This window comes from Ambystoma mexicanum, chromosome 6q (assembly GCF_040938575.1).
Source record: "Ambystoma mexicanum isolate Mex_15411 chromosome 6q, UKY_AmexF1_1, whole genome shotgun sequence".
Classification (NCBI taxonomy): domain Eukaryota; kingdom Metazoa; phylum Chordata; class Amphibia; order Caudata; family Ambystomatidae; genus Ambystoma; species Ambystoma mexicanum.
This window is the reverse complement of record NC_090937.1, coordinates 1,491,269,045-1,491,289,139: the sequence shown is the minus strand read 5'-3', so window position 1 is coordinate 1,491,289,139 and position 20,095 is coordinate 1,491,269,045. Positions and strand designations below refer to the sequence as shown.

General features: G+C 44.3%; 1 non-coding gene across 1 annotated transcript; it reads right to left on the bottom strand.

Moving 5' to 3' along the window:
* Positions 1 to 11,893: 11,893 nt before the first annotated feature.
* LOC138517104 (U6 spliceosomal RNA) lies at positions 11,894 to 12,000 on the bottom strand. Its single transcript, XR_011282378.1, has one exon. It is a non-coding gene; the product is annotated as a U6 spliceosomal RNA (small nuclear RNA).
* Positions 12,001 to 20,095: the final 8,095 nt, after the last annotated feature.

Genomic DNA, 20,095 nt, shown 5'->3' with positions numbered 1-20,095 from the left:
GTTCTACATTGTGAGACACATTATCATCCTCATCATTTTCCACATTTGCCGGATGGTCAGGTATTTCAGACCCACTCTCCAGACTTTGTTTCTCTAACAACCTTTCAATTAATTCTGACTTTTTGCCTTTAACAGAGAGATTCCTTTCAGTTTCACAGATAATCCACAGTGTAACTAAGGAGGGTCTCCTGACTGTAGCTTTCCATATCAGACATGATTAAAATGTGCTTTATAGAGCTGTTTATCCTTGTGGTTAGTTGATCCAAGGTAATAGCAGCACTCTAAGTGTAATTACTATACTTTATCCTCACCACTGTACACCAGTGTTAGGCAGAATCATATGCAGTACCATTTGGGAACACCACACACAATTGATATGATATGATAGGTTATTTATAACGCGCTTAATACCCAGAGGTTTCGAAGCGCGGACCCAGGGATCGAGCCTGTGTTGCTCCGTGTCGTCTTGTTTCCAAGTCAAGCACGCTGCCGCTGAGCTATCCTCCTGGGACAATTAAGACGACAAGTGCAAGTACAAATTCACCTTTGGTACAAGCCTGCACTACACTAAAGTGGTAGCGAAGGCTCAGCAGCCAGATTTATCTAAAGAGTAAAGTGAGCAGTATCAAAAGTTACACAAAAGACAGCAATTACTATGGTTCAAACAAACACTGACTCTGGACAAGGATTCTGAGTAAAAGAATATACATATATTTACACATTCATTTGTAAGACAGTTCACCAAGTAAAGTAGCAGAAAAATCACAATCTTAATATATTACACACCACCCAATCAATTCTGGACAAGTTAGCCACAGCTCAGCAATTAAAAAGGGAGGGAAAAACAAAGTTATACAAAATTAAGCAGCACCAACAAGTAAGTAGGCAGGGCAATCTAGAAAAGGCTTACTACAATGAGGTTTAAAATCAATAGGCCTGGGCCAATGTTAATGGTCAGAGTCTTTGCAGATGATAAACACAGTTCAGAGTAGTTCACTTTGCCAAGGGTTTGAAACGTAGTTGGTCAGAAGAAAAGTTACTTAAAAGAGTAGAGAAGGACAAGCCCGTGGTCGGACAGAACAAACAACCGTGTTTGAACAGTACCTTAGAAGAAGAAGAATGCTGTAGCTGAGGCAGAAGGTCCTGGCAGATCCTGCAGGCTCACGGTTACTGAAGCGACTGTCCGACTGATATGAAGGAGGAAGACTGAAGGGTCCTGCACTGCCCAGGGAAGAAACCAGCAGCTAAGCAAAGCAACAAATAAAAGGTGCGCTCCTTAAAACCCAAACAAGGTCCGGTCCTCCTGGCTATCCGGTTCACTGCAGCTGTGCACAGCAAATTCGACCAGGGGAGGAAGGCCTTGCTTGGTGTTTGGCAAACTGGTTGGTCCCACCAGCTCAAGGAAAGAAGATTCCTTGCAGATCTTCTCTGTCATCGAAGTTTGGAGATTCGGACCTGCAGCAGGGCTTCACTGGGAGGTTCAGTCGTGGCAGTGGTCCTCTTCTTTAAGCTTCTCTTCGGTTCTCTCAGTCTAGTGGCGACTCTGCCTTCCAAGTCCCAGAGACCTGCTTTTTATGCAGTTTTTCCCCCATTTACACAGCCTGGCTGTCAAACACACAGCATGGTGGCTGTCCTGGCAGGACAGTCACCTAGCCAATCAAACAAGAGTGTGACTTGGGTCCTAACCCCCCCCCTCACATCCTGTCTACCCAGACTGTCAAGCGCCTAAGGAACCAAACCTGGAAAGACCTTCATAAAAAGAAATGATGAATAAACCCAGCAAATAGGAACCAAATAAAAGTAAATGGGGTCCAGCGGATTTAAGTTTGAGGCTAATAACTTAGCGTAATGCAGTACCAAGACTATTTACATAGACAGCAGTAGGAAAAATATGGTAGATACCACTCTTACCAGCCACATCTTAAAGAAAGGGGAACGAAATAATGTTCCATGAGAAACAGACAAAAAGGGATAACTATTAACCCTTTCCAGTACTTTATGTAAGATAGGTTGTACTGGGTCTGTGAATTTAAAAAGACTAATAAAGTCAGTGGCAACTTTACATGTTCTGGGAGACAGTCGTCAGTCCCAGAAAATGGAGTTTAAAATGGGAAGTCTGAAAAAGACAACCCTGTGTCACTGCACTAAAGGTGCTGTGTGACACACAGTAAAAAGATGATGCCTATGGAGTAGGTGAAGCTCCACAGTCTATGAACACAAAATGTAAAACACAGAGCAAAACACATGTAAGAGCGGGGAAAAAAGCTCACACTCTTACCAGGTGAAAAAAATAAATCACACAAATCCAGCAAAGCTGCTGAGGGATTCAGTAGGTAAGGGAAATGAGCCATTCTGGAGATCTCTCCTGAACAAACAAGATGCTTGATCTCTGGGTAATAGAGCCCACTACCAGTCCATGGTCTAGTCCAGTTGTACTGGTACCAAAGGCAGGATCCAAGGTGTTGAGATTCTGTGTGGACTATAGAGCTCTTATTGTAGTCACGTCACCAAGACAGATGCCCACCCTTTACCAAGGACAGATGAACTGGTGGATAAACTTGGTTCAGCCAAGCACCTCAGTGCATTTGACCTAACCTCGGGCTATTGGCAAATAGCATTGCCAGAACATGCCAAGGAGAAAACTCCATTCTCAACCCCAGCAGTCCTCCACCAGTTTAAGGTAATGCCTTTTGGATTAAAGAATGCACCTGCTACATTCCAAAGGATGTTTAATCAGGTTCTGAATGGGATGGAGGACATCTGTATGGCATACTTGGATGACATTGCAGTGTTCAGCCCTACCTGGAAAGAACATGTTGACCACTTAGGACATGTTTTACAGGCTCTTGAGCAGGCCCGTCTGACCATAAAGGTTAGTAAATGTCAAATTGGTCAGAGTAAAGTGGTCTACCTTGGACATGAGGTAGGAGGAGGTGAAATCAGGCCTTTGCCTAACAAAGTACAAGGTGAACAAAACTGGGTCACCCCTACTACTCAACACAAGTGAGAGCCTTCCTAGGCCTCACTGGGTACTATATGAACTTCATAGAGAACTATGGGACCATAGCTTCTCCCTTGAATGTAGTCTCCTCTCTCAAATTCCCTAAAACGTTCAGGTGGAATGAAGGCCTAAAGAAAGCCCTTTGTCAAGCTCCAGGCCTAAGAGCTCCTTACTATTACCAAACTTTCATTGGGCAGACAGATGCTTCAAATACAGGTATAGGTGCATTCCTTAGTCAACTGGATGAGAAAGGTAGGGAGCACCCCATATGCTTCATCAGCAGGAAGATGAAGGAACCAGAAACAAGGTGGGCAACCATAGAGCGTGCATGCTTTGCTATTGTGTGGTCATTGAAGAATTTTAGACCATACTTGTATGGATCTATTTTTGTCATTCAAACTGACCAGCAACCCTTGAGATGTTTGATGCAAAGGTAAGGGGAAAACCCAAAACTACTGAGATGGTCAATCAGCCTGCAAGGGTTTCATGTTATCATTGAACACAGGACAGGTTGTCACCACCAAAATGCTGATGGTCTCTCCACAATGTTTGACCAACTGGAATAAGGGGATTCATCCAGGAGTGGATTAAATCCTCCTGTCCTTTAGTCTGGGGGGGACAAGTGTTAGGCAGAATTCTCCAATGTGCTAAAGTCACTTACCGTTTGAGACCCTCAGCATGCTGGATTTCTGGGATTTTATTTTATTTTTACCTGGAAAGATTGTGAGCCTTTTTTACCACTCTTTCAAATATGTTGATGAGTGTTTTACTTTTGTGTTCTTTGGTTTGTCTCTGCACGCCAAACCAGGTTTGGTCCCTTTGTTTGTTGGTCTTTGGCAGGCTTCAGTGCTGAAGCCCTCCTCTGGTGCCTGAGTGTCTGGGGTGGATAGGATGTGAGGGAGGTTCCCGGAACTCCCTGTGCTTAGTCTCCTAGGAGACCTGAATGCACTCTGGTGTGATTGGCCGGGTGACTGTGCGGCAAGGACAGCCACCCTGGTGTGTGAGTGACAGCCAGGCTGGAAAGAATGGGGAAAAACTGTTTAAAAGCAGGTCTCTGGGACTTGGAAAGCAGAGTCGACCACTGGAACAAAAGAACCAAAGAGGAGAGGAAGGAAGAGGACTGCTGCAACTCCTGGATGACCGGTGAAGCCCTGCTGCAGGTCCGAATTGCCTGAAACTCTGAAGACAGAGAAGCCCTTCAAGGTTCACTTCTTCCCTTGAGTTTGGTGGGAACAACCAACTTGTAAGCCATTTGGACACCGTCCTATTCTGGTCGTATTTTCATCAGAGTGCTGTTGAAAACCTGATAGCCAAAGGGAAGGAAACTCACACCTTAAACCGACATCTTGCTACAGCTTTTGTCCTCTTCCCTGGGCAGTGCAGGAACCTCCCAACGTCCTCCTTTTTGTCCCCACGACTGAAGCTCAGGAACAGCGACATCTGCTTGAACTGCCAGGAACAACTGCCTCAGCTTCAGCTTTCTTCATTGACAAGGTACTGGGCAAATGCGGTCCGGAAATCTTTTCGGCCATCGAGAAAGTGCGTGAAACTTTACACAACTACAAGTGCTTGTCCTTCCCACCCTTAACATTCATCAATCTTTTCGCCTAGCCAAATCCTTTAAAAATCCGTGACAAAGACTTAACAGTTATTTACCAGAACTGTGCTATCCTATACAAAAGACTCTGAACCATTGACTTTGGCCCAGGCTTATTGAGAAGAATTGCTGGTTGTATTTAACTGAAACCCTTTACCCTGCTTATGAATGTATTTGGCCTGTCTATTCTTATAACCTTGTCTTTTCCCTCCTTTATTAAGTATCTGAAGTGCCATTTTGCTCCCACTTTTTGTGATTTATGAGTGTGTGATATGGAGCTGCTTATGCTAGTGTAATGTTTTCTAACTGACTGAGTAAATACCTGTATATTCTTGTACCAAGAAACCTTGAGTAAGTGTTTACTTGTATCACTGTATTGGTTGGACCTTTGTGTAACTTGTTCTACTGCTCACTTAAACTCTTGAGATAAGTCTGGCTGCTCAGCCATCGCTACCATTTTACTGTGTAGTATGGGCTTGTACCAAAGGTGAAATTGTGCATACACTTGTAGTCCTAATTGCCTGTAGTGTTCCCAAAGGGTACTGCAGGTGAGTCTGCCTAACACATACTAGAGAAGAGGCAGAGTTAGGAATGTCAGAGAGCATAAGTGGGTTTGGGGAAGGATTCTGGTAGCTTACATTTATGTGGGATTTTCTCCCCTTCCTGTCCCATTCACGTCTTGCAGAATATGGTAACGGGAGTAGACCCCATACAGCTGCTTGCTATCATACAATCACCTTTCCTTATTTAATTGTAATAAACAAGGACTCCCACTACTTCTTGATGAACCATTTGGATTTACAATGACATTAGGAAGAATGAATCTGTTCGAAAGCAGTCCTCTCCAAAGCCCTCTGCCAGAAGTGAAGACAGTAGCTCCAAGGCAGAGGCAATCACTGCTCCTTGCCCATACTGAGGGTACATGGGGGTGAACTGCTGTTGTGGATGAGACCTGTAGCTCTCTGCCAGCTCCACTGGTATGCAGGCCCCTCATTGGAGGTGAAAGATTCCTGCAGCTGCTAGCTAGCCTGACCTCAGTTGGAATTGAAGAGAGGTAAACGAAATGTCATCCCTAAGACCCTGGATGGGAACGCATACCAATCGAGGATGCAAAGGAACTGGACTCCTGCATTCTGCAATCTTTGAACAGCTACCAAACCGTGATTCAATTGAGTTAAACATTATTGAAGCAGTATTTGGAACTTCTTCAAATGCTTCACACCACTGTTTTGAATCATCAAACTGATGCATCATACCAAGCAGAGCTCATCACCTGTTTGATTGGAAACCACCAGCTGATAGCTGGACCTCATCTCACTCCGCTGGGAGAATTGCATCACTCATCAACGCAAACCAGCAGTTACCAACATCTTAAACTGGCTCGACTTTCAACTACCACCTCTTCGAATCACACATCAGACCACTGGGTTCACAGCTTAAAATCATAATTGGATCTCGGCTTGAATGGCTGACGTGTTACTTATCGAACCGAACCAGCGGTTACTGATATCTCTAATGTGCTCTCTGAACTGTATCACTCTAACACTGCCTTCAAATCACACAAGGACTTGCTTTGAAATGACCTGATGCCAAGTCGCCACCTTAACCAGTATGACTTGCCGCTCCAGATCCTGGTTCGACCTTTATCTTCAGACTCCTGAAGCCTGGTTTGACTCTTTCGAACTGCCTCGGAACTGGAATCAGGTACGATTGAGAGCCCCTGTCCCCTTGGTACAATATTGGGGCCTTAGTGGCTGGTTAAAGCCCTTGCATTCTTTTTCTGAAGAAAATATCCTTTGAGTGAACATTGTTGCAATTCTTTCCTTTTCCATCTCTGCTAAAATATTTCAGAGTGCCTATATATATTAATTCAGCATTTTGTGTCTTTTAGTTTGTATAGTATTTTTTATAGGTAAGTGAATCATTGATTCATATCATTAAAGTATATATTTCTTAAAGAACCTTGAATAAACCGTCTTTTATTTTGGAACATGTGTACGACTACTGTTTGGGTTGCTGCTGCCTCACAGAGTATATAACCTGCTTTCTGCCCTCATAACCACAAAAGGCAAAGGAGGTACATCTCTTTTTCTGTACCTGTTTAACGTATATGATTGGGATCTCTGTTGCTTTGTAGAAGTGTGAGGACCGAGTAGGCAGTTTAGCCACTACTCATTCTCATAGCCTGCATTCAGAAGGCTTTTCATCAGAAGGCTTTTCATCCACAACGACACATAAATGCCTGACTTTTTGCCATTTCTTCACTCGTTCCATGATAACATGTGCATCTATTATTAAGAGAAGCATGTGTGCTTTCCTCCAGTATAGGAAAACAAAACCTAAATAAAACAAAAAACAGTTCAACAACTTTTTGTAACGTTTATCTCCATCCAATGCATTGTGCTCTTTTGTGATGAAATAATGACATTTACCCTCATTTGGTAATACCCTCAAGTCTGAAATGGGCTAAGTGCTAATACCACACGTTTGAGCACTACCTCCAAGGATTTAATGAGGCTCTTAGTGCTTATTCGGACACATGTGTAGAATCCATTCAAAATAGCCCATCCTTTTCCATGAGAATTTCTCGATTCTTTGCAGGCACAATTTCCAGTAGATTCACTTGTATCACTGTAAACATTGCATGAAACAAGTGAAATTCATGAACTAGGCATGTAGTCCACACAATGGACTAGCCTCACACCAGCATGCTACTGACCAAATGGACCTTTGATAAGGAAAAGAGGCAGGCTTAGTGTACACACAGGGAGCTCAGACCAGCTGGAGGAATGTTACACCCGTTCACTTAATCTAATACCGGCCGTGGCTAGCTAGCAGCTGCAGGAATCATTCACAGCCAATGAGGGCCTGTATACCAGTGCAGCTGGCAAAGAGAGGCAGGTCTCACCCACAATTAGCACCACTACCATGCACGGATAAGACTAACACCCAGGAAATCAAAGAGGACAGCACACAAATCTAATTTCCAGCATTAGTTAGATCTACTCCATCTGTTTAGAAAAATGTTCATTCCAGCATGTCGTATATTCTCATTGTGAACATATGCCATTCCTAGATCTTGTAAAAATGTATATGCAGCCTGAGTCACATTCTGCCTTTATTTTTCGATTTGTAGCCAAGACAAGTTCGATCTCTTCCATGTTTGTCTTTGAGTAATTCATGATTTGTTTTTAAATTTGTGGGTGGAAAGCCATTTTGTAAAAAAAATGTTTTTGTGGCTGGAAAGAGTTCCATTAGCCTTCGGAAAGTATTATTCATGGTATGTTATGTTACCGGAACTTGTAGAGTGCAACAGCCACCTGAAGGCATCAGGGCACTAGAGACCAGATTTAACAACCAGACAAGGCAAACAAAAAGAATTAGAACAGAAAAGTATTCAAGGCAAGACGGAAGGACACATGATTGCATTGGAGCGGAACCATCTCCGGTTCTGGAAGCATCTCAGCACTTTCCTCTTTGCTTCTGCCTTCTCTCTTCATCTTCCCTGCTAATCTCCTGTCTAATACTGCACTGGACACCTGGCCACCCTCTGAACTTCAGGCCCAGGCCCTTGCCTGCCCATTTGTATGCCTGCACTGCCTCCTGACAACCCTTGCACTTGTGTCTGCAACCCTACAGTGCCTTTATCTGCACTTATTCAGACATCTGTTGTCTGTACTCAACCCTTGCACTGTCACCTACTGGCCACACTACATGTTTTTGATCCTGTGACCTGCACTTGCTCCCCCTTCCCCCAGCACTTTTCCCCTCCCCAGTCCCTTGCATTTGCGGATCTCAATGTCACTCGGCCTAGTAATATCGTTGTCTTTGTCCTCCCTTTGTTTCCCCTCCCTTACCTTGTCACGCCTTGAAACACTTGTGAATAGGCACGTTCTAAATTTCATATAATATCATATTGTTTCACAGAGAGCAACAGGGAGAGAGTTCCAGGCCTTTGCTGCAGCCAGCAAAATGGACCGTCCACCAACACAAAGTAGCTTATATGGAGGATTTGAATGATTAATGAAGATTGAGAGCAGAGTGCTCTCGAAGGAACGTAAGGGCAGAATTTAGACAGAAGAATTTTTTGTGTACAATACACAAAGATTTAAACAGCACACGTTTCTCAATAGAGAGCCCATGTAGTTGACTTAAGATGGGACTCAAATGAGCATGGCAAGCTGCAAAAGTATTCCAGTTACATATCCTAAACTATTGCCTCCACAGTGTGCTATAATCATTTCTGGATGTTTTAAATGCACCACATCTTCGCACACGGGTACTAATTGATTCCATTTAATTCCACAATCTCCATGCCATAACGCCATAACGCCATAACGCCTCCACTTCCTCTATGATCCAACATTATCAGAGATGCCAAGCTGCTCTGCATATATCTTCACCCAATAAATCCACAAATCTCCTAACATCCGAACAGTGTTCTTGTTCATATCCATGCCTTCAGCAATTCAAACACAAAATTAAGTAAGTCCTACCCTATCCTCCTGTATGATATGATATTTTAATTGTATCGCGCTCGTACACAAGTGTTTCAGAGCGCGACTAGGCAAGGGAGGGGAACAGGGAGAACCCAACAACAACAATGATCTTTCTAGCCCAGTGACATTGAGAACGCGCATGTGCATGGGAAAGGGAAAAGGGAAACAGTACATGGAAGTGGGAAAGAGGCAAGTGCTGTGTCTAAGGCAGCAGACTGGGTAAGTCTGATAAGTGCAGAAAAAGGAGAACAAGGTGGGGCTGTATGGGTACAGATACAGTCCCAGTGCAAGGAGTGGCCAGGAGGCAGTGCAGGAGGGTGGCAGGGTGAGGAGGTACCTGGTCCCAGGGGACAGATGGTGCCAGGTGTACAGTGCCAAGAGAGAGCAGATCAGCAGGGGAGAGGGAGAGGGAGAGCAAAGGCAGAAGCAAAGAGGAAGGTCTTGAGGTTCTTCCAGAACCAGAGATGGTTCTCAAGTTTTAGATTGGCAGGGAGGCTGTTCCAGAGGGAGGCCCCAGCCGAAGATAGCTCATCTCCTCCTCCACAAAGAGATATTCTGATTGGCTGTTCCTCCCGCCGTCCACGGACATCCAAGAGGTCTGCGGTCTACTCAGTCCTCTTTCCATGCAGGGCACGATAAAAGTACCTGGATGGCACCTGGGATATGTTCGGGAACAGTCGCGGACATCTGCATACGTCAGCGCACAGGGCAGCCCTTTTACCCTTTTTTACCTTTATCTCTCAATGGCTACTTCCGAACACTCAAACACCCATCCACCAATCACATCCCAAAACTCTACATGTAACCCTGTCACTCAGTTCAACAGTTCAAGTGCACCTTTCAACTCAGAGTGCCTTTGTGCTGTGATTTAGAGCCTCTTCTATCATAAACTACATTACAAAGTTGCTCAGATTTCTATCTGCAGATTCAACATCTCAAATGCACAATCTACAGACATATTACAGGCATGATTTCATTTCCGAAAGTATATTTTTGTTCTACCCATTTTAAAATAATGCTATATATAAAATAACAATAACTATAAGGATATTGGGCCTCATTACACGGAAGGCGGTGAGCCATGGCGCTATTAGCACCATGGCTCATGCCAGTAAAATACCAGCACCGCCTTGGCGGAAAGGGGATTTACCGCCCCATTCCAAGGTTGGCGGGGCGGTAAATCCCCCTTCCGCCATTGCCCTTCCCCATTCCCATTTCTGCCCCATAGGGCTCTATGGGAATGGGGAAGGCGCTAATTACGGCACCGCAATTTTGCGGTGCCGTAATTAGCTCCGAGGTCCCTTAGCGGGTTGGTTTTTAACGCCTGCAAAAAGCAGGCGTTAAAGCACCAACCCGCTAAGGGACCTCGTAGTAAGGCGGTAATGGTTAACGGTCACCGTTACCATTAACGGTGGCCGTTAACCATTACCGCCTTCCGTGTAATGAGGCCCATTGTGTTTTCTAGCCAGTGCTTTCAGGTAGCCATGTACGTCCAACATTTTCCACCTGCTCACATCAAGTGACTGTTAATTGTATTACAGAAATGTTTGGCAAATGCATGTTCCTTATTTGCATACAATGTAAACATGTGGCTGATGCTAATGCACCTATGCATTGTATGTCTTTTAGTGAAATGCTGTTTAAAAAAAGCATTTCTGAAGGCAACACTTTTGCTTATAGATTGGGGTACCGTATTTTCGAGGCAGTGCTGTCAGATGCCATGTAGTGCCAACATGTTCCACCTGCTCACATCAACTGCCAATTAATAGTAATATAGAAATGTTTGGTAAGTGCATTTTCTTTGTTTGAAGACATTTAAAAATGTTAGTGCTGCAAATGCATGAGTACATTGTGAGTCCTTTTCTAAAGTGCTGCTAAAAAGAGGTATAGCTGAATGCTACAGTTTTACATATGTATAAAGATATAGTATATGTCATGCAGTGCAATAACATGCCATGTTTTTTAATTTTATTGTTGAATTTGCTTTTTGTACTTTTATCCGGGAAAAGCTTACTTTTGCAGGCCAAACCCAATTTTAAAAAAGTAAAATAAGATGCCATGTAGTGCCAATAATGTGCACCTGGTCATACCAATTGGTAGTTAATAGTACTATATGAATATATGGTAAGTGCATGGTCCCTTTTTTGTTAAACATATACAAATGCTGGTGCTGGTAAATCACCAATGTACTGTGTGTCTTTTAGAGAACTGCTGTTAAAAAAGAGCATAGCTGAAGACAACAGTTTTGTTTACGCATACAAGTACATACATTTCCAGTCAGTGCTATAAAATTGCTTATAGTTGCAACATTTTACACTTCTAACAGGAAGTGCCAACTGATAATGTTATGGGACTCTTTGCCAAGCATGTTCAATCTTTGTTGAAAATGTACAAATGTTAGAAATAGTTTCAGGTATTCTACAAGAGACTTACATGTATCCATCTGTGTACACATACAGTTTCAGCTTCCAGATGTCTCTATGCAAACCCAAACTACAATTCCATCTCTCAAAACAAAACCACACCTTACTATTCCACATAACACACATCCTTCCCTTTAGCATACAAACCTGCCGGAACCATCACACGACTTTATTTACTGACTTTTCAATTACTTCTGCTGCCGTGATGCATGCTGACCCCTTCTACTTAAACCAATGCACAGTGATCACATGTATCAACTACCTTTCTTTTACATCTACAGAAAAAAAGATGACCAAAGACAACTCCAGAATAATGAAACCTCTTCAATTGGTACAAAGTAAGTGTATATACATTTATTTAATTATTTTATTTTTCTATATAGAACACTTCATGAATATTCGTGCCATCCTTGTGCAGGGGCCATGATAATCTTCTCTGTATCATTTAAATTTTAGTATATGTGCTGCCGAAGTGAGCAGGCAAAATAAGTATATTCATGTTCCAGGTATGTCACCATAATTGTAATAACCTAACTTTACTGCATTTTAGCCTAAAACATATTTTTTTTAATATATACTATTACAATACAAACACACACATTCCATTGCAGCAATCACACGTGTTCTCATTATGCACAACACTCCTTATTCAATAGCACCACCACTCCCTTATTCACAAATGCCACCACTGCAACGTCTGACCCTCCGCTTCCAGAGTGGAGCTTATGAATCATTTCTTCACTGGTGCAAATGTGCCAGCTGCCTAAAGTCGTCTAAATTTGAAATCTCACCGTGCCACGATCTACGAGACCCTAACCATGCTAAGATGGCGGCCTGACTGAAAGGAACACCATCTGACCGGAAATCGCAGCATATTTCACTGCCATTCGTCCTCCTGGCCACATAGCCTATCATGGGGCACCGGCAGGCGTGAGCCGGCCCACCACAAAGGCACACTAATAAGGCACCTGTCCTGTGCCTGTCCCGTGATGGACCGTCGCCGTCGCCACATCACTCTGTCCATTGTCTGGGCTATTTTGCAAACCCTGCCTTGCATCTGATGATCAGAGCCACTTTTGGTTTGCTGCAGTTCCACAATGTCCAGCTTAGTGCGGTAAGCAATGACATTAAATGACTTCCTCCCTAGCCCCAGTACGCAGCCCAACTCGTACCACTGACCTTATGCCTCAGGCTAAGTCTCGTAGTGCATAGCAGCCCACGCCTAAGGTTCAGGCGCTCCTGAACATTTTTCACCATTACAGCACCTAGTATTGCTGCCTACTTCATAATGCAAGCCCATAAATTATTCACAATTCTTTACAATATCGCCTTGTCTCATAAAATAGTCTTCTGACTGCCGTCCTTAACTTATTCTAACTGATTACCGTCTGCACATGCAAGCCATCGTGTTCACCACCTCGCCTTGCACGATCAACTCTGAATGCAGGGCATTACCGATTTGCATGTACTTTGACCAGCTAACTGAATTTAGGCCTTGATCTGTTACTGAGCTAAACATAGATATACTGGTGCACGATGCAAAATCTGTATACTCTACACTAGTCTGTGATTTTCACCTCTGCTTCCAGTCTGCTAATGAGTGCCTTTGAGGTACCATTGTTTTACTGTGCTGCCAAAGCCTGCACTGTGTAAATTGCACAGTGATGTATTTGTTCCTGTACCTTTGCCTACAATTGTATATGGGTTTTTGTTCCCGTACATATACACATTGTCATAGTCCCCCTCAATAGGTGTGCAATTCCAAATGTACCCCCTCTTATCATGTATACTAAAGGCAAGCTCTATGCAATTACTGAATTACTGTAAATTTGTGTGTCTATTGAGTTACCCTACTAGTCAGAGAAACAATTAAAGATCTCGAGCACCCAGCCAACCGACATTGACTTTAGGCCACCCGCACTATGCATATACAAATACCGTGCTACCCTACAACACACTGCCTCACAGTCATACTACTTGTATCATATACATACGCTAGCTGCTTCACGGTGCCACGGCACTTCAGTACAAAGCACCTCAGCATGACCATGTTAGACTCTGTTCCACACATCAACTCCACATCGCCACAACCTCAGTTACCTCAGTCACCTTCCTGCCTCTCCTGTGACCGAGAGCACAGCTCCAACTCCATACTCCTGCAACCTACAAAACTCTTTAGTCCCTACCTGAACGCACCTGCTCTTTGGCTCGAGCATTTCACTGTCAAACCTACACCCAATCAACCATTTGCCCTTCAAATCCGAAATTCAAGATTGGGCTCCAGATTTGTCCGGCTCGCTCAGCCATTACGCATTCGCTCTGTCCGGCAGAATTCATCACCCACACCTAGGACCACGCATTGCAGTACCATCCCTGCTTCTTTACACACCTCTTCTCAAGAGTCCTTAGCCACAAACTTACATCACATTTCCAAAATTTCCATCATCAAGGGCGCCCTTATCAATGCCAGGTCCCTCACTGCTCACGCACTTGATATAGTGGACTTCATATCGACTCAAGACCTAGATTTCCGAGCTATAACTGAAACCTGGCTGCATGCCACATCAGGACCCCACCTCTCACTTGCCATCCCGAATGTCTACACCATCATCAGATGCGATCGCATCTCCAATCAGGCCAAAGGCGGCGGTGTCACTTTTATCCACAAGAAATTATTAGGCATGAGAATCTCATAGAATCAACAAATTCCATCGTCAGAACTCCTGTCAGTTAAACTCCCTATTTCGCACAATCGAAAAGTTACGTTGCACCTCATCTACAGGCCACCAGGGCCTATCACTACTTTTGCAGAGGACATCACATCTTTACTTGCAGGTGAAACTAAAAGTAACTCACAAATCATTCTACTAGGTGACCTCAACCTGGGCCTACATGACCCTAATGACACTAACGCCTTCGAAATTGCTGATTCACACACAACCTCAGGCTTCACCCACCGCATCTGCGAACCTACTCATAACAAGGGCAGAACTCTCGACTGGTTAGCGGATTTTAATTGAAACATTTCCTCAGTAGTTAACTCACTGTGTGCCTGGTCCGACCACCACACCATCACTTTTAACATCTTATCCACCTACCAACGCCCTAGTCCTATTATGGCATCACCTACTAGTACTAGAAACAAAAGGGACATAACCAGAGACAACCTTCTCCCTCACATCTTACCCTCTCTGAACAAGGTATTACAATCTTGCTCAGACCCTACAGTCCTTGTTGATACATATAACAACACCATCCTCAAAGCAAAGGATGTTATCGCCCATATCAAAACCAGGAAAGCCAAACCACTCACCAACCTCAACTCCTGGTTCACTCCACACCTGAGGGTCCTACGCAAAGAAAAAAGAAACTCTAAAGCCCATTGAAAAAGTCACCCCTCTGTTGCCAACAAGGACAGCCTTCTCATAGTGTCACTCAACTATAAAGAGGCCATCTGTTCAGCTAAGAAGGAGACATATAACAAATGTATCCTTCAAGCCAAATCCAACACAAAAGAGCTTTTCAAGATCCTCAAAGAACTTGAAACCCCCGCTACTCCTCTTGACAATTGTAGCAAAGATAGCACATGCTCAAACATACAAAAGGCACTCCTTGACAAAATAACAACACTCCAGGCTAAAATCAATGCAAAAAAAGATATTCTCAAATCCAATTCTCATCTCAACTCACTCCTTAATAAAACTAAAACACCTCACACACCTTCAAACCATTTTGCTTCTCGCCCCTAACTATCATCGAGGTAGAGAACATCATCAACAACCTCAAACCCTCAAACTGCCAGGGTGACACTTGCCCCGCTACCATCATAAAGGAGGCCTCCCATGATCTAGCTCCTTTCATCACATCAATAAACAGCTCATTTAGTACGGGCATTGTGCCCGACAATTTGAAAGATGCATGGGTCATCCCCCTCCTGAAAAAACCCACTCCTCACCCAAGCATACCAACTAATTACAGGCCCATCACCACAGTGCCGTTTTTGTTAAAAATCCAAGACCGTGCTGCCTACTTACAGATTCAGGCATACCTGGAACATAATAACCTCCTCGGCCTCAGACAATCGGGCTTTCGCCCTAAGCATGGGACGGAAACAGCCCTGCTAGCCCTAAAGACGCAAATAGACAACCTGAAAGATACTGGCTGCTTTTAGATCTCAAAGGCCGCCTTCGACTTGGTGAATCACCAAATTCTATGTCGACATCTCAAAATGGCAGCCCACTACTCAGACAATGCCACACTTGGATCAGATCCTTCCTGGCCAATAGATCCATGAGAGTATTTTCCCCATCCGCCTCAGCTGCACCCTCGCCAGTCCTGTGCGGAGTCCCACAAGGGTCTTGTGTCTCCTCCACGCTCTACACTGTGTTCACAAAACCTCTCTTCGATATCCTTGATTATCTGGGGTCATCTAGACTAATTATGTAGATGACACCCAGATACTCATCCCCATATCAGGAGACCATGCAGCAGACACCAAAGCACTCAACGAGGTGTACATGGTCATTCAGGCCTGGATGGCCCAACACAAACTTTGCCTCAATGATGAAAAGACGGAGCTCCTTATCCTGGGTTCCACTCACCAACTTGAGAGACTAGATCATTCATTCAAATCCTTTGTCATTGATGGAAACGTCATCAAGATTTTGAATGATACTAAAACATTAGGTATCTACCTCGACTCTGCCCTATCGCTCTCAAGACAAACTAATGCTGCGGTCTCAGCAGCCGCACACACATGCAAACTGTCGACCTTTCATCAACACACCTAACTGCATTATCCTGGCCAGAGCACTAATCATGTCTAAGCTAGACTATTGTGATGCCCTCTATCTTGGAACAAGTCTCCATAACCTTAGTAAGCTTCAGGTCACCCAAAACAATGCCATCAGGACCGCAATGAACTTCCCCAGGAACCAACACATATCGGACACCCGACGCAACATTCGCTGGCTCTCTGTTTCACAAAGAGAGCCCTTAAATCCCTGGCCCTCACTCACAAATGCTTGACCAACAATGCAGCTCCCTACCTTGCCACTCGATTCTCAAGGCAACCATCTAGCCAACCAGAAAGAAAAGCCCAAACTCACTGCTTAGCTATACCCAGATTTAAACTTTAGAAGTCCGGAGAGGCTAGTTTCCCTGTTCTTGCTGCAAAACTCTGGAACTCTATGCCCCTATCGCTCAGACAAGAACCTTCCTTCTTAGCCTTCAAGAGTAAAGCTATAACATGGCTAATTGACCAAGACGCACATAACTTACCTTTCTATATCCACTAAAGCATTGATCTACACTTGCACTGCAACTGCCTCAGTCGTGTAATTACTTTATTTGTATCATAGATATGTCTGTAAATATCTTGTGTTAATACTTTATTTTGTCTATGTTTGATTTTCTGTGTGTAACCTTAAGAAATGTGCCCAGATGCCCGTGGGTCTGGGGCGCTATATAAATAAAGAAATACAATACAATACAATACTGTGCAACGTACTCTGCTACAAACACTTTATTACACATTCACCAGCAAATACATATACTTATTCCACACACACATAGTCTACACAATCCAACACTCCTCTTCCTCTTCCCAGCACGCAACATGTATCTTCATATTCCTATTCACAACACTCTCATATGATTTTACTACCACTAATACATTAATTCCTCCATTCCCCGTCTTCATACCAAGCATTTCTCAAAACACATTACTTTAATTACATTCACCTACTTCTTCTCCATAATACTATATCACATAAAACTTCCTGCAGCTAGAACAAGGTAAGGTGGCACGGGCAGTGGGCACAGCCATTACTGTGCTCGAACACAACCCTGCCACTTCTACATATCTCTAATTCCTAATGTACATCTCTGTTCCTGACTACATTGTGATATGATTTGTTATATGATAGGTTATTTATAGCATGCATAATACCCAGAGGTTTCTAAGCGCAACCCGGGGATCAAACCTGTGATGCTCCATGCCATCTTGCTTCCAAGGCGAGCACGTTTGCCCCTGAGCTAATCTCCCGAGACTATTTCAACGTGCATGGCACTATGCCTCGCAATGCTCCTTCCTTGCTTCCTAGGCAAACATCCATGTCTTGGTGTACTGCTCATGTGTTGTGTTTAAAGAGTTGGTACTATTCATGTTTTGAAGATAGGCATTTCATCACACTGTCAATGTTTTGAAAATAGTCATTTTAAGCCCTGTTCTTATTAGATTGTTGCTGCATGTTAGGCCCTGTGCACCTTTTGAATCTAGCTGTGTTTCTAGACTGTTCGTTTTAGATTATTACTGCATTTTAGGCTCTGCACACCCATGCAATCTAGCTGTGTTTCTAACCTGTTCATATTGCTGCATCTTTTTGAATCTAAGTGTGTTCTTAGTCTGTTCATATTAGATAGTTTCTGCATTTTTGACCCTGTGCACCATTTTGAATCTAGCTGTGTTTCTAGACTGTTCATATACGATTGTTGCTGCATTTTAGACCCTGTGCACCTTTTGATTCTAGCTGTGTTTCTAGATTGTCCATATTAGATTGTTGCTGCATTTTAGGCCTTGCACACCTTTGAAAACTAGCTGCGTTTCTAAATTGTCCATATAGGATTGTTGCTAGATAGTTGCTGCATTTTTGACCCTGTGCACCATTTTGAATCTAGCTGTGTTTCTAGACTGTTCATATAAGATTGTTGCTACATTTCAGGACTTGCTCACTTTTGTATTGTCGCTAAAGTTTCAGGCCACCTTTGCACCAGCTGTGTTTCAGGCACTGCCACCTGCCTGTTTCAGGTCTCACTAGCCAAACTACAACCCCCTTCTCCCCTCCAGAGTCTGCTTCCAGGTTACTACTCCATCATGCCCATTAGTTCGATCTCTATAGGGGTTTTCTGGCATACCAGAAACCAGATCACCTCCCCACTAGCCCGCCCTCCTCTTCCCTCTCAAGTCCCCCTCCAAACAATCCACATCCAGCACCCACTACCCACCCCACCCAGACATCAACACAAGCCCCCTTAGCACACATTCACCTATCCAATCCCTTCACCAACTTCCTACCTTTCAGAACTATCTACAAGCCCCCCTCCTCCTGCCCCACACTCAGCTTTCACATCCCTTAGCACAGCTTGTGCAGCCCATGCATCCCTGGCCAATCAGTAGCACCTTCCACCCTCACCCACACTCCTCTGGCACACTCACTTTGCCCTAGACACAGAAGCCACTCCATTTGCAGACCCACCTCTCCTCACTCCTCCTGCACCCTCCTACCGTTATCTCATCCCGTTCCACTCACCTTAACCTCTACTATCTCCCCCCTCGAAATCCCACCCATCCTCTCTTCACTCACCTGGAAACTACACTAGCCCCTCAAACTCTCTCACCCACTTCAAGTTGCAAGCCCCCTACTCTTCTCTCATACTCCTTACCCCATCCCACTCACCACTTCCCACTTCACCCTCCCATCCTCTTTGTCATTTGACCTCCCCCTGGTCTCTCTTATTCTCCACTCTGCACCCCCTCTCAAAATACTAGCCCCCTCTCAGTTGCCTCCCTCCTCCGACCACTGACCACTTCCCCCTCTTATGCATACTCATCAACAACAGATCTGTCGCCAGAAACAAACACATATAATATTAAACCTCATCTCTGATGAAATGCCTGGACATCCTGTTCATTACCGAAACCTGGTTCTCTGACAACTTCCTTCCTACTGCACACAAGTCCTTCCCCCCTAGTTACTCCCTGATTGTGCACAACAGATCCAACAGATCCAACAGAGCAGGGGGAATAGCCATCATCCACAAACTTCACCTCACAACCCTACAATCTGCAAAACCCTGCAGCGATGACTGTGAATTCCTGCTAATCAAATTCCAATTGTTACCCTCATTAAACTACAGCTTCCTCCTCCTTTACAGACCTCCTTTACAGACCCCCAGGCTATAACAGAACTTTGCAGATGCTCTTAGTGACTCTGTAGTGGCCATCACAATCTCCCACCTTGTGCTTACCCTACTAGGTGACCAGAACATCTGGTTCAACATCCCCCTCCAATCCCATAACCCGTCATCTCACTGATAACCTGAAAGCTCTCAACTTGACGCAACTCATATCAAGGCCCACCCATATTTCTGGTCACACCCTGGATGCAGTTTTCAGCTCCATCAATATGATCTCCTCCACACTCACACACTCCCTATTCTGGACTGATCACTCTGCCATTCTTTTCTCATTCCTGACACCATTGCCCCCACAACCCACCTCTCTCCCTGCCTCTTCCTCATGGATTCCCGTTTGGAACAAGGTAAGTATCTCCCTGGACATGTCCTCCTCCCTTCTCTCCACTCTTTCCTGAATCCTCCTCGAAAGGAGAATCCCCCTCTACGTCTACTGTGAATGATGGTTCTCTGATGCCATCTCCCCCTCACCTTGTCAAGAACCACCTCTCACCATGCAGGTCTTTCTCCCAGGTTAATCATCCCCTCCTTCAAATCCCTCAAAACCCTCAACCACCACCTGGAAGGCAAGAGGTGGTCCACCCTTCCCCCAGAACAAAGC